The 14879-nt window shown below is 34.7% G+C and overlaps 1 pseudogene; it reads right to left on the reverse strand.

Moving 5' to 3' along the window:
* Positions 1 to 11994: 11994 nt before the first annotated feature.
* Positions 11995 to 13717, reverse strand: LOC132680361 (large ribosomal subunit protein eL20 pseudogene; annotated as a pseudogene).
* Between the last annotated feature and the right edge of the window lie 1162 nt (positions 13718 to 14879).

Here is a 14879-nt window from a genome sequence, read left to right on the forward strand (position 1 = left end):
TGATAATCCCAGGGTTGTGGAACGGAACCCCACATCAGGATCCCTGCTGAGTGTAAAGCCTGCTTAAGATTCTCTCTCTCTCTCCATCTGCCCCTTCCTTCTGCTTCTGCATGCATTCTTTCCCTCACAGAAAAAAAAAATGTGTCTACAAAAAAAAATCAATAAATAAGAAAATGGAGACTGAAGAAGCATTCAGAATCTTGAATGTTATGGCCACAAACAGAATTACTGTCAGTGAAGAGAGCACGTTGATTTTTTAATTTGTTTTTTATTTTTTAATTTTTTGTAAATTTAGAGCATGAGTAGAGGAGAGGGGCAGAGGGAGAGAGAGAGAGAATCCCAAGCAGTCTTCATGCCCAGCAGGGAGTTTGACCCAGACTTGAACCCAAGAGTTTGACATTTAACCAACTGAGCCACCATGTGCCCCGAAGATACTGCTTTTAAAAAAGAAAAAGATCATAAATGCAGGCAAACTAATAAAACTTACTCTTACTAAATCATAATTAATCATACTAAATAATTTACAAACCAATTTATTCCAGAATACATACATTTTATATGTAGTTTCAGGGTTTTTTTTTTTATTATTTTTTAGGAAGAGTTAAAACTTAGACACCAGATTGTTATTGTACCCTAAAAATCTCTTGTGGATTTTCTTTGGTTTCCTGAACTTCAGATTTACAAAAAATAATCGAAATCAAGGGAACCAAAAGTGAATAGACAGAAAGTTTACCACTTTGAAAGTATAAGCTTTACTGTAGATATTGTATCCTTAATTTTCTATAGAGCCTATTATAAATCTTGGGTTGCTGCTTAATCATTTAATCAATTTGATTGGTTTATGTGTATTTGATTAAGGTAAAGTTGAAACTATTGCTTGTGGTGTGATTTAGTAAGGAAACATGGTCTGGGGTCAAGGAGGAGGTAACAGGGAAGGGGAGTGAAGGGAGAGGAAGAGAGAGAGGAAGAATTGTCTGGAACATGAAGTGAAATATCCTCATATGCCAGATATGAGAGATTCAAATATCTTTTGATCTGTGGAATGTGTGAAGTGTATTTCTATTTGAATGGAAATGCCTTGCAGTGTGAGCTTTCTGCATTATAAAGAAGGCAATTGGTTTTCTGTTCATGCTCCAGCCTTATCTTTTATCATCAAAGGTGCTGCTATTTTGGTATCAGGTCCTGAATGTGATGACAACATATGACCTTCACAGATCCTGAGTGGAATCCAGTGGGTGGTATGTGCACTCACACCTGTGTTCTCTCAGACACAATTACTTATACTCAGGATCACTTTACATCAGCTGCGTTAATGATGTTGTATCATTAAGTGGTAACATGATCACAGCTTTTGACACTGATTTTCCTAGGTATGGCATCAGTTTTCTTATAAACTTATTACCTTCTTCTTTTCTTCCATTAAGCTCCATTTTATTTTGACTGTGAGGTTAATTTTCATTAAGGCTGAGTGAAATACTGAAGGGAAAATATAGACTCTGACAACTTCAACAAGAGAGGGAAAAGAAAGTGGCAGAAGATTTCACAACAAATGTAAAGGAAGATAAGGCAACATTGGCTGTGTGGTTAAAATTAAAAGGAAGGGAAATAAATGCTTGGAGGCTCAACTGTGAGAAAGTACTGGAGTTTAAAAGGAGGTTGAATGGGCCTCTATTTGCTTTTCCTTGGAATCTTTTTTTATTTAGCATATTAGGCAACTGTGAATATATAATTAGAATTGTCAGTTAATTTTTAAAATTTATTTAACTGTTTGCTGGAAAAGATTGAATTGTAAATAATGAGATGAATGAAACAAAAGATTATTGTATCATATGATCTACTTTAAATTTAGGAATATATTATTTGAACTTTAAGGAAAGTTTAAGTGGGTGATCTCTAGAGAACTGCAGTTGTATATATATGGTTATGTGTCTGTAGTGTTTGTGTTTTTATTTTTCTTTTTAATCAAAGTAATTTTGTGTTGATGTGATTTAAGATTGGGCTTGCTGAGAGTAGTTACTACCCCATAAGAACTACCTCTTGAAGATCTACTCATTTAGTGGTGAGGACAGGATTTTAAAGCTGAAAAAATTAGAAAATGTCACACACTCTGCACATACTCTCAAGAACTGGTAAGCAAGTGAATAGGTCTTTTACCTGGGAACTTAGAAGCTTAAATCAAATTTGCCCAATTTTGGTACATATTGAAAAATATTTCGTATGTTCTGTGCTTCTGGTATTTATATATTAATGTATTTGAAACAAACAAAATTTATATGTTTAAGTATTTTGAAACAAAAAAGTGGGTTAGGCATAGAAGTTTCAGAGAATTTGAGGATCTGCAGTGATGAAACCTTTAATATAATTAGAATTGTCAATTTTCCTTCTCCCTGAAAATAGACTTGATAAAGTTGGGAGAATACTTAAAGATTACATATCAGTAATATCATCAGCATTGTTCAGAGACTTCCGTATATAAACTGTCTCATTATTTGATCTGACTAGATTTGTCCTAAATCTGTTTTTTAAAGGGTGATTTTTTTTGTATTTTTATAATTTAAAAAAATTGGAAAACTTGAAAATTAAATTGTTAAAATTATATTGAAAGCATCCATAATCCTACTATTCAGAGAAAACATTTTGTGTATTTTAATTTACTATAGCCTTTATATAAATATCATTGTTTTTTTAAATTGAGTATATATCAGGGTTTTTGACTTTTATTTTATTTTATTTTTTTTAATTTTTTTTAACGTTTTATTTATTTTTGAGACAGGGAGAGACAGAGCATGAACAGGGGAGGGTCAGAGAGAGGGAGACACAGAATCTGAAACAGGCTCCAGGCTCTGAGCTGTCAGCACAGAGCCCGACGCGGGGCTCGAACTCACGGACCGCGAGATCATGACCTGAGCCGAAGTCGGCCGCTTAACTGACTGAGCCACCCAGGCGCCCCTTGACTTTTATTTTAAAATTTTATTATAGGTAATTTCTTATATTAGAATATTCTCAAGATAATTTTGACGAATACTTGATATTTCAGTCTTTGAATATGCTGTAATTTATTTAAAATTTCCACATAATTCAAGTATGTTCTTTTTTTCCATTTTAAAACAAAATTGTAAGTATCTATATACAGTAGTCTTTGCAAATTAGATCATTTATAATATATATACATAAATTTAAAAGATGCTACCTGGTAATGATTTTTTAGACACAACACTAAAGACATAATCCATGAAAGAAATAAATGACAAACTGGATAAAAATTGAAATTAAAGCCTTTTGCTCTGTGAAAGATAATGTCAAGAGAATGAGAAGATAAGTAAAACATTGGGAGAAAATAATTAAAAAATACATTCTCATAAATGACTGTTTTCTAAAATATGCAAAGAACACTTAAATCTCAACAATAAGAAAACAAACAACTTAATTAAAATATGGACCAAAGACCTCAACAGACACTTCACCAAAGAAGATAGGAAGATGGCAAATAAGTATATAAAAAGATGCTTCACATTATATGTCATCAGGGAATTACAAATGAAAACAATGTACCACTACATACCTATTAAAATGGCCAAATCCAAAACACCAAATGCTAGCAAGGATGTGGAACAATGGGAACTCTGATTTATTGCTAGTAGGAATGTAAAATGATACAGCCACTGTGGAACCCAGTTTGGTGTTTTCTTACAAAGCTAATCGTAGTGGGGCACCTGGGTGGCTCAGTCAGTCAAGGTCAAGCTTAGGTCATGATCTTATGGATCATGGGTTCAAGCCTTGAGCTGGACTCTGTGCTGACAGCTCAGAGCTTGGAGCCTGTTTCAGGTTCTGCTGCCCTTTCCCTGATCATACTCTGTCTCTCTCATAAAATAAACATTTAAAATAATTAAAAAAAATAATCAGTTTCCAGCAATATGCTAGTTGGTATTTATCCACAGGAGTTGAAAGTTTATGTTAAAGATTTATGCCCACAAAAAAACCTGTACATGGATGTTTGTAGCACATTTACTCTAATTCAGCAAAACGTGCAAGCAACCTTATTATATTATTCACCACTGAAAAAAAAAAAAACTATCATGCCATGAAAAGACATGGAGGAAACACATGCATATTACTAAGTGGAAGAAGCCATCTGAAAAGGCTATGTACTGGGTGATTCCAACTATATGACATTGTGGAAAAATCAAAATTATGTAGACAATAAAATGATCTGTGGTTGCCAAGGGTTTTGGGCAGGGAAGGATGAATAGGAAGATCATAGAGGATTTTTAGGGCAATGAAAATACTCTTTATGATACTGTACTGATGGATATATGTCATTATATATTTGTTCAAACCCATAGAATATATAATTAAGATGAGCCCTTTATTTTGCTATGAATCTAAAATTGCTGTAGAAAAATAAAGGTCAAATTTTAAAAAATGCTGACTAGATAGACAAAAATCATGTCATATTTTAATTTGCATTTTACTTCTAGTAAATGAGAAAAGAACTTTTATTTATTTACTTATTTTTTTAAAGTTTATTTTTTATTTATTTTGAGAAAGAAATAGCAAGTGGGGGAGGGGCACAGAGAGAGAGAATCCCAAGCAGGCTCCAAGCTGTCAGAGCAGAGCTGGATGTGGAGCTTGAACCCATGAACCATGAAATCATGACCTGAGCTTGAAGTCAAGAGTCGGATGCTTAACTGACTGAGCTACCCAGGCACCATGAAAAAAGAACTTTTAAAACAAATGTATTATTCCTTCTGAATTTTGTTTCTTAATTGCATGTTTATATAATTTGCCTTATTTTTAATTGCTTTTTAGTATTTTTTCTCAGTATCCATATTCAATTCTGTGATTTACTAGGACTTTGAGGCTTTATGAAGACTATAAGCATTCTTTAAATAAAAAAATGATTAACTAGCATTCATACCCAATTTGTGAGCTAGTAGCCACTTTACTCTTTTTGTTACAGACAGCATTTATAAAACATGACCTTGTCCAAGCTATATAACATGATTATAGTGTTATTGGTAGGGACAAGTCATTATTAGTTATTGAGGAGGTAGTGTAAGGTAAGCTTCTGTTTCTATACATTTTCTAGACTTCAGATTTGATATTATATTTTGATAATGTATTAGACATTAGTTCAACATGAAATTGAGGTGGCACAAAAATTTTTTCTGGGTGAAAGGAATTTTGACACATCAAAAAAGTTTATGTAATTATATTCATAGGTATGCTCAAAGGTATGGATTTGTCTAATTATCACAGGTCTGTTCCCAAAACAAACAAACCAAAGAAACCAAAGAACTTGAGATCCTCTAAAGATACTATAATGTATGAGTCATCTTGGACTATTATAACAAAATACCATAGACTGACTGGTTTAAACAACAGAAATCCATTGTCTTACAGTTTTGGAGGCTACAAATCCAGTATCAAGGTGATGGCAAATTTGGTTTCTTGAGCTGCGACCTCTTCTGACTTTCCAAGGGCCACCTTCTCACTATGTCTTCACATGGCCTCTTCTCTGCTCTTGTTGACAAGGAGAGACAGAGCGTTCTCTTCTTAAAAGGACACTAGACTTATTGGACTAGGGCCCACCCTTATGACCTCATCTAGCCATATTTATCTCCTTGAAGACCCCAGCTCCAAATACAGTCACATTGGGGGCTGGAGCTTCAACATAGGAACTTGGGGGAGACACAATTCAGTCCATAACAGATATTTACAGGTTTTGTTCAACTAGTTTATAATATACAAGGGAAAGAAAAGATTCTGAGGCATTGGATTTGTAATAAGTAAACTTCTAAAATATCAATTAGGAATTGTTATCAAAATAAGTGGATTAGTACAATAATCAAACCTGTTTCCCACCATTCACAGTTCATTTCAACAAGCAAGAGCTCTATATTACTCCTGGTGACAGTGTTCTATGGCATTTTCTCTTCCTCAAGAAAAATTCAGTGCATTGGACAGATTTAGGCAAGAATGTGCACTTTATTTTAAAATTTATAATGTATGTAAGCCTATATCAGGGCTTTTGAAAAGTAACTTAAATCCTTGTATCAGTAAATATAGCAAATGCCAGTTTCAATTCTTTTTTTCTTTCTCATAATTTCTTATGAACCCACAGTTTAGAACAAAGCTACTTAAAATGTAGGCTCCAGGAGCCATCTGCCACTCCCATTCTCAGGTTCTTTTGGGTCAGCTCCAAAATTCGGCTGCAAGAGAATATACCCCTGTAAGACCATTCTAACAGATGGTCATTTTGATGGTTTCCCACATTATTCTGTAAAGTGAATGTATTGTGACCATCTGAGAAAGTGCCCACTGAGAAAGTGCTTTTTTTCTTTCCTTTTTGTTTTTTAATTTCTATTTACCTGAAACATCTATTCATGAAAATGACTTTATAGGGAAATTGTGACATCCCTTAAGTCAATCCCATCACATTATCTGTAGTGTAGCCACACTACAAGCAGAAGGATATATGTTGCCTAATAGAATTTCTGATGTAGAAAAGATTGTATTAATATATGTCTATTTTCAGGATAATGTTCTTTCATTCATGACTATAATATAATGTTAGTCTTGAAAATAGGTATCCCCTTTCTTCATACAGATTATATGAAGAATAATCTTCATACAGATTATAGTATTTTTTAGGCTAAGTGTGTAGGTTTTCTATGCTGACTGGAGCTAAAGTGGTTTAATGTGTCTGTGTGTTTTTGTGTGTTTGGATGCGTAATTCATCTTTGAATTCTTGTTCTTGTTTGCCTGGATCATGTTAAATATGAATATATACCAGTGGCTACAGTTTAGTCCTAGACATAAACATTTTCTTTAAGTATTCTAAAGGTTAATTTTAATGCACTGTTTTATTCCTTCTTTCAGAATTAATATGAAATCATAATATTAAATTCCATGAAGTTGAAATACGTGCTATGATGAGCAAATTGTAATGAGGGAACAGACAGTGGTCAGCGAGGTTAGGAAAGGCTTTCTTGGACAAAAGTGTTTTTCCTGATACCTGAACTAAGAGAAGTAATTAATTAAGCAAGAATATGGTAAGCAGAACCCAGAATTTGTAGCAAATGCTCAGCCACTATTAAGTCTTTGGAGCTGTTTCTAAATAATTGGAAAAGACAACGCGAAAATATGAGCAGGGAATTACTTCATCTTATTTACATATTTAAGTAAACACTTTGATTGCTCAGAGATGAACAAAGGGTATCAAGAATGGATGCAGGGAGACCATTTAGAAAGCCATTATGTCTATCTGGGTGATAGACGATAGAAATTAATCCAGAGAGTTGGAAAGGTTGAGGGGGGAGAAAACATTGGTTTTTAGAAATATTTAGGAGATGAAGTTGATAACACATGGTGATTGATGGGATAGAGGAAGTGAAGAAGCTGATATTAAGGGTGATTCTATTCTGAGTATAATCCCTCATCAAATTTGGGCATAGAGATCATAGATTTAATTTCCAGTGCATGGGGTCTGAGATACTTGTAAGACAGCTAAGTGTTGGATACCAAATTAAAGGTTGAATGGAACTAGAGCACAGACAGAAATAGTCTAGACTGTGTAAGTATAATATATAAAGATTTGTGAGTGAGATCTCCTACAAAGATAATATAAATAGCTAAAAAAATGTTATAAAAGTAGTTCAGTTTACACAGAAGAGAGATTATACTTGTTTTTCATAGTTCCAGTGTAAATTAGTATCAGTAGGTATAAATTACGTAAATTAATCTCACATAAACATAAAAAAAAAGATGTTTTAAACCTTCATGGCTCTAGGAGTAAGAAATTCGCTTTGGAGGTGGTAATTCCTCATTGACATATGTGATAGATCAAAGCCTAGACAACTAGAAAGTTTTAGACATTTAAGAGTCTTTTTTAAACCTGAGTTGTAAAATCAAAAGACATAAAATATTTCTACTTTATTTGTAACTTGTTACAATGAACATGGGTTCTTTAATTATTGAAAAAAATACTATTGATGAGTAAAAGAATATGAAAATGAGTGGAAGATATGAGAAATTTTTAAATGATAATATGCCATCCATAGTTACAAAGCTAACATTACCATGCTTTAAAAAATCCCTATTTAAAACAGACATTTGATGTTTCCATGAATCCTAAGGTTGGTCATCATACTTAGAGAAATGGAGAAGTTATTCCATGTTGCACTTAAACTTTATGGAGCATTTTGCAGTATCATTAACTAGTTTCACATTTTATGTCTATCATAGTAATTGTCCTCCCACAAAGATATGGTTAAAAAAAATAGAGCAATGGGAATAAGTCTGTAGATAAGTTTTAAAAGCCACTGTAGGCATCACTTAACCCAACAAATTGGGTATTTGGTTCTTCCCCTATGAATTATTCATGACCAGAGGAGTGCTGAATCATTTACTACATTTACCAGTGGGGTGCTTGCAAAATGCTGCCTGGGGAATCATTGTACATTTGTGACCAGAGGAGTAAATATGTGAGAGCCTTGTTTTTTTTAAATTTTGTCTGCCTATGCATAACTGTTTTAATGTCTAAAGAATGCTAGAGATAGAAGATGCAGAGGTTCTATTCAACTTCATACCTCCTCAGCTATTTTGAATGTTATGACTACAGAATAACACATCACATTGTAAGCAGTAGAAAGACTACAATTATTGGGTTACACTCTAAAACACTTTAAAACTTGGTTCTTGTCAATCCATACGTTTAAACAGCTGTTTTAAAATCTTGCTTATTTTGGGGATATCTTTAAACAGCTGTTTTAAAATCTTTGTTATTTTGGGGGCACCTGGGTGGCTCAGTAGGTTAAGCATCTAACTCTTGATTTGGGCTCAGGTCATGATCTCACAGTTGTGAGACTGAGCCCCATATTGTGCTCAGCTCTGACAGCCTGGAGCCTGCTTAGGATTCTCTCTATCCCTCCCTCTTCCCCTCTCTCAAAATAAATAAACATTAAAAAAGAAAAAAAAATCTTGGTTATTTTAAAAGAGAAAGGATGAGCAAAACTCATGAGAAATGGTGGGGCAGATAGTAGGGTGTCCTATAACATTTTCCATACCTGCTTTCTTTTGTAGGATACAACATTTACTGAGAATACTTATTTCAAACTTTGTGCTAGGGCAGTACTGTCCAATAAAATTGTAATGGGAAATGGAAATGTGAATCACATATGTAATTTAAAAATTTTTTATAGCCAGACTACTATACTATATACACTATAAAAATATTTCAATGTTTTATTTTAGCAAATATATAAAACTATTACTATTTCAACATCTAACCAATATAAAAATTAATGAGATATTTTACCTTTTTTGTACTAGGACCTAAATACCTGCTTTATATTTTAAACTTACAACACATCTCAGTTCAGAGTACTGACACATTTCAAGAGCTCAATAACTATACATAACTAGTGGCTGTTAAATTACATGCAGAATTCTAGGTTCTCAAACATGACCTATTCATAATTTCTGATTATCCCAATAGATATGTGGAAGTTGAGAGACAAGAGTAAGCGACTTGGGTTTGAATTCTAATAATACACCAAAACCAAAAGGAGTGGTAGGTTAATAGCTAAGAATGTAAAACCCATCATTAGGTACATATGAAATCAATAAATGATTTTTTTGTGTGTGGATAAGACAGAGTGTAATGATAGATAATAACGGACAAGTTTTTCAGCTTTGCAGGTAAATTCTAAGTTTGAAATTAGAGTTATTCATATTGATAGTGAAAGAAGCAAGCAGAACTCTTAATCACCCATGGTAGATTTGGGGTCAGAATGGTATGTAGATCTAAGGGAAATTAGTTAGAAGAAAAAAGTCTCAAAAATTAACCAAAAAATATCCTTAGGAGTTTGGATCGCACCTTCATTTAATTATCTCCAGTTCCCAGGAGAAACTAGAGAAAATTGGTCCACCTTTGAGAGCTTATTAAAAACTAATTCAGACGAGTTAAATGAGTCAGTTATAATATTGCCTGAGGATTCCAGAAGAAAAATAAAATTAAAAAAATGTTGATTTTTCCTATCTTTTAGTTTTAAACGCCACTCAAAATCACCTAATTTTTGTAAAAGAAAATTCTACATATCACAGTAAGACTGCCCAGAAAAAACAAGTTTTTTGTTTGTTTGTTTGTTTGTTTTCCTGGTATATCTTATGTAAGAATTTCTTATGGAATTTCTTTGCCATCTTATGTTAGTGGTTCTGATTATTCTCCTTATGTCTATGATCAGCAGTAGGAAAAAGTCAAACCTTAAAATAAGGTCTTACCAAATGTAGAGTTAAGATGTTAAGAATTAATATACATGTATTTTCTCAAGGAGATAATCAGGTAACTTCTCTCTTTGGAAATATGATTTAATGTTTCATAATATAGACAAAGAGTACAATCTTGTTTGTAGCAAGTAATCTATGAGTATTTTCTGTCCTACTAAATTACCTCTAACAGCCAGACATTCTGGAAGAACAATTAGGTCTAATGAGTGATTCTTTAAAATTTTACCAAGAGAGAACACTGAATTTCTTTTCAGGGCTAAATAAAGCTTGACTGTAACCAAATATTTACTAGGGTCACGAGATTTATCCAGTTACTTTTACATTAAGAATCTTACACATAGAGGGGCACCTGGGTGGCTCAGTTGGTTAAGCATTAGACTTCAGCTCAGGTCATGATCTTGCGGTCCATGAGTTCAAGCCCTGTGTAGGGCTGTGTGCTGACAGCTCAGAGCCTGGAGCCTACTTTGGATTCTGTGTCTCTCTCTCTGTGCACTTCCCCTGTTTGCGCTGTGTCTCTCTCTCTCAAAAACAAACATCAAAAAAATTTTTAAAGAAGAATCTCATACATAAAAAAGCACAAGAATTATACACCATTCTTTTAACAATGTAGCTTCTTATATCTTTTGAATCTGTTTTAAATTCCATCAGTAGTTACCACCAATTTGTTCAGCTCTTTTCCAGAAACTGTAGTAGATGTGTGTGGCTTTTTCTACATATGTGGCTTCTGTGGGCATAAACAAGTCTATTTGACATCTTCTTTAGAAGGTAATGTCTGTCTGTAGCATATGAGCATTCTGTAAAAATAAATCTCACTGCAGTTTAATGAAATTGTTATACAATAGTGTAAGTTTTCTGAACTATAATATGAACATTAAAGGGGCTTTCTTTTTATTCCTTCTTTTTATAGTATACTAGAAATCTTATTTGGCCTGAGAAAATAGGATAACTAATATTTAGTAATCTTTTTAAAGTTTATCTCCTGTTAACATGTAACACCTTTCCTGGCCACTAGGGTCTTGGAACTTTTCTCTACTTTCTTCCCTCCATACCACTGCCCAACTTCAAGGACAAATTTCTAGATCATTGTATGCTTCTTACTATCTTTTATAATTGTTTGGTTTCCAAAATCTTAAAACTCTTTATCTGAAACCCTCTATCTTTCGAACCTTCAAATTCCTTCAGTGGCACTGCTACTGAGCCTAGCTGCCGTCCCCCACCCCACCCTTACATCTCCACCTGTCTCCTCCATTCCCTACCTCCAGTGACCTAGAAATTGAGCTCCTTTAATGGGTCATTCTGTAGCAGGCTTTGTTTTCCTGTTTATGTGGCCTGGACACATTGATCACTCATTTCAATTGTGCTCGCTTAAGACTTTTTATTCTTTTGTTCCTCTTAACTTTTCACCACAGAAAACTTGCCATTGATAACAGAGATTGGTCCAAGAATTTTATTTGTCTTCTTGTCATCTCAGATGCTTAGGACTTCTACAGAAACATGACAGCTATACTGATCAGGTCCTTTAGGGTTATGAGTGTAGAATCTTCTGCCTTAACTGCATTCTCTCTCTCTCTCTCTCTCTCTTTCTCTCTCTTTCTCTCTCTTTGTTTTGTTTAGGTTTTTTTGTGTTTGTTTTTTGGCTTTTTGGGTTTTTGGTTTTCCCAAGGCATTTCTTTAGGCAGACCTAGGGACAGGGAAGCTCTGTATCTAAAAGAAGCTTTTGGGCCTCTTGATGGTAAAACATGGCTTCTGTTGGCCATGCAAGACCCAGTGGGTCAGTGGGAACTTGATCCTAGAGTTGTGGAGTTGGTTGGCTGCTGGTGGGCACTTGCTGGCTGCAGTCTCCTCCACCTTTATGATCTGGATCGGGTGGGCCCAGGTGTGATGCCAGGTGTCCATGTCTCAGTAGCACTGGGTAACAGCACCTGCAGTGGTCAGGTCAAGTACTTTTGGTACATGTTGTGAGTGCCATGGGGGAATCATGGCACAGACAGGTGCCGAAGTTCTTGATCCACGTGGGGTATTTCTTAAACACCTGTCCGTAGGAGACAATTACCCTTGAAGATATATTCATCTTCTTCAGCTGAGACACAAAGTACCAGAAGTGGGACTTGGTGATAACATGATTAGGTACAAAGATTTGCACGTGATAGAGGTGCGGAGTATGGCATTTGGGGTAGGCAGGCAGTGCTCTATCACCTTGTACTCTCCCAATGTGCCTGAGGCCTTTGGGCGCACTTTCCGCTCTCACTGCCACCCACAAAAGGAAGTGTTAGCTGCGTAATTATTAATGTCTGATACCCTTTTCTTTCCTGTTGGCTCCAGGTCCCTTTTTTGTTGTGGCTGCCCCAGTGTTACCAAGCTACTATCCTTTAACTTCAACAGATGTCTTGGATTATTTCCTCAGTGAGAAAACAAGTCAATGGTGATGAAATTTCTTACCTGCCCCTCTTGACCCTCTATCACAGATTCTTCATATTCAGTGATACTAGGATTTATCTAACTTTCTCCTCCAGTTTCAGAGAATGAAATACCTTTTCCTTTTTAGGGTTAGTTCTCCAACGATTTTCTTGCTATCCCTCCTTTCTATGTACTTTAAGAACTTAATTCATCAGATTTCCCCTCTCTCTTGGATCTGCAAACACTTCCTTCCCACAGAGCCTTTCTTAAAGCAAACTAAATGTTTACTTCTCCCTGTCATAAGTAATTCTCCTGCAACCCTACATTTTCCTCAAGTTAAATTCCCATCTCTGTCCTATTCACATTCATATTTTAAAAATGATTGATTTCCCCATCTCCTGCTCATCAATTTGCCCAATGTAATCTGTCTTCTATTTTACCCATTTTTCTCAAGTACTCTTTGGAGTATTGACTATCGTACTCTCTATTTGATAAATTAAGTTTTTATTTTTTTGTCTCACTTCATCATGGTCACAAAGTGACATTGTTGGATCTTCGTGTTTTGTCCGAGATAATTTATATTCAACAAGAGGACATTATACCCTTAACTATGGGTGCCAGGCCAGCTCTAACAACACACAGGCCTTGCTGTTAGACTCAGCCCGTTTGTGGCTATTAAGGGGTTGATTTTCTCCTTCTCAACAATGATGATGGTGATGTCAATAATAAATGATAAGTGCATTTGGTGCGTATGTTCATTCTGTTTTAAATTATTAATATATATTAAATCCTTCAATCCTCTCAATACTACTGGATAGGTACTATGATTTTCTCCGTTTTGAAGATGAGAAAATTAAGACCCCAGAAGGGAAAATAACTTGAGCACAACAAAGCTGGTAATATTTAGAGCACATATGTCAGCTATTTCGTACACACCATTGCGTAGCTTCGCAGTTGTATTTGTTTCAGGGCTTGGCCTCTTATTTTGCATTAGCTTTCCTTGTGATTGATTCTCACTGGCACAACTCATCGTGTTTTATCTTCCATTCATGCTGAGTCTTTCTTGCCTCCTGCCTCAAGACATCTCTGTTGCCACTGACACCCACTTGGTATCTCTAGATGAGCAATGTAGGAAATGCAGAAGAGTTAAAAGTTTCTAGAGCAAATTTTCAACTAATGTTGTTGAGAGGTGGTGAATATTCTCCCTTTTGTCTTATCCATGGACTATCCTGAAATGCAATAGTTAGGATGATCTCTTAGAAGACATTCCAGCAGTCAAACAATCAAGTGTGCTTGACTTAAAATTGAATGTTTGCTCTCCCTGTATCTATGTCTCACTCAAATTTCTACTCACTTCTGCTTCCCTGGAATTGTATTCCCTAATAAACTGGTAGTATACAAACTTTTATGCCAGGTTTTGCTTTTTGGAGAACCCAGGCAATCTAAATCCAAACTGTGAAAACTCCACCTGGATTGTCTACAGTCTCTCCTTACTTATCCAGTAGAGCATAGAGGTTGACAACACTGGCTTCAGAAGATAAATATCAATTGGAGTTTGGATGTTGCCATGAATAAGCAATGTGACCTTGAGTGATTTATTTAATCTCTCTTGCCCTTTCTTAAAAATTAGAGATAACAGTACTTACTTTAAATAGCTCTACCTCCCTAACAAGGGTTATGACAAATTTAATAATTTGCTGTGACTAACATACTGTTTGACATGTAACATGTAAGTATTATTTTTATTATCATTATTAATATCTTTCAAAACTGTCTTTCCCCTTTGTTCTGATATATATTAATGTTAACACCATCTAACCTACCACCCAAACAAAACAAATTGTAAGGAAATCATTGAGTCTTCCATCTGCTTCAACCATTTCTCCTCACAAACTTTCATCATATAATTGCTTAATAAATTAATGTTTATTTTACCTCTCAAAAACCCTCTCAAATTAATTCTTTATTAACCTTGCTATCTTCATTTTGACAGGCATTTCCAGAATCTCACCATAATTTGCAATAATAGTGTACTATGTTAAATGATTTTCCTTGCCTACTACCCTTAATGCATCACATTTATTCCTTTACTTTCCTTAGTCTTTTAAAACACAGCCCAATTTCATCACTAATAATACTGCATTGTAATTGGTTACTTATTTCTCTGTGGCTCTCAAGGGTTTATCAACCTT

Source organism: Panthera onca, chromosome A1 (assembly GCF_046562875.1).
Source record: "Panthera onca isolate mPanOnc1 chromosome A1, mPanOnc1 haplotype 2, whole genome shotgun sequence".
Classification (NCBI taxonomy): Eukaryota; Metazoa; Chordata; class Mammalia; order Carnivora; family Felidae; genus Panthera; species Panthera onca.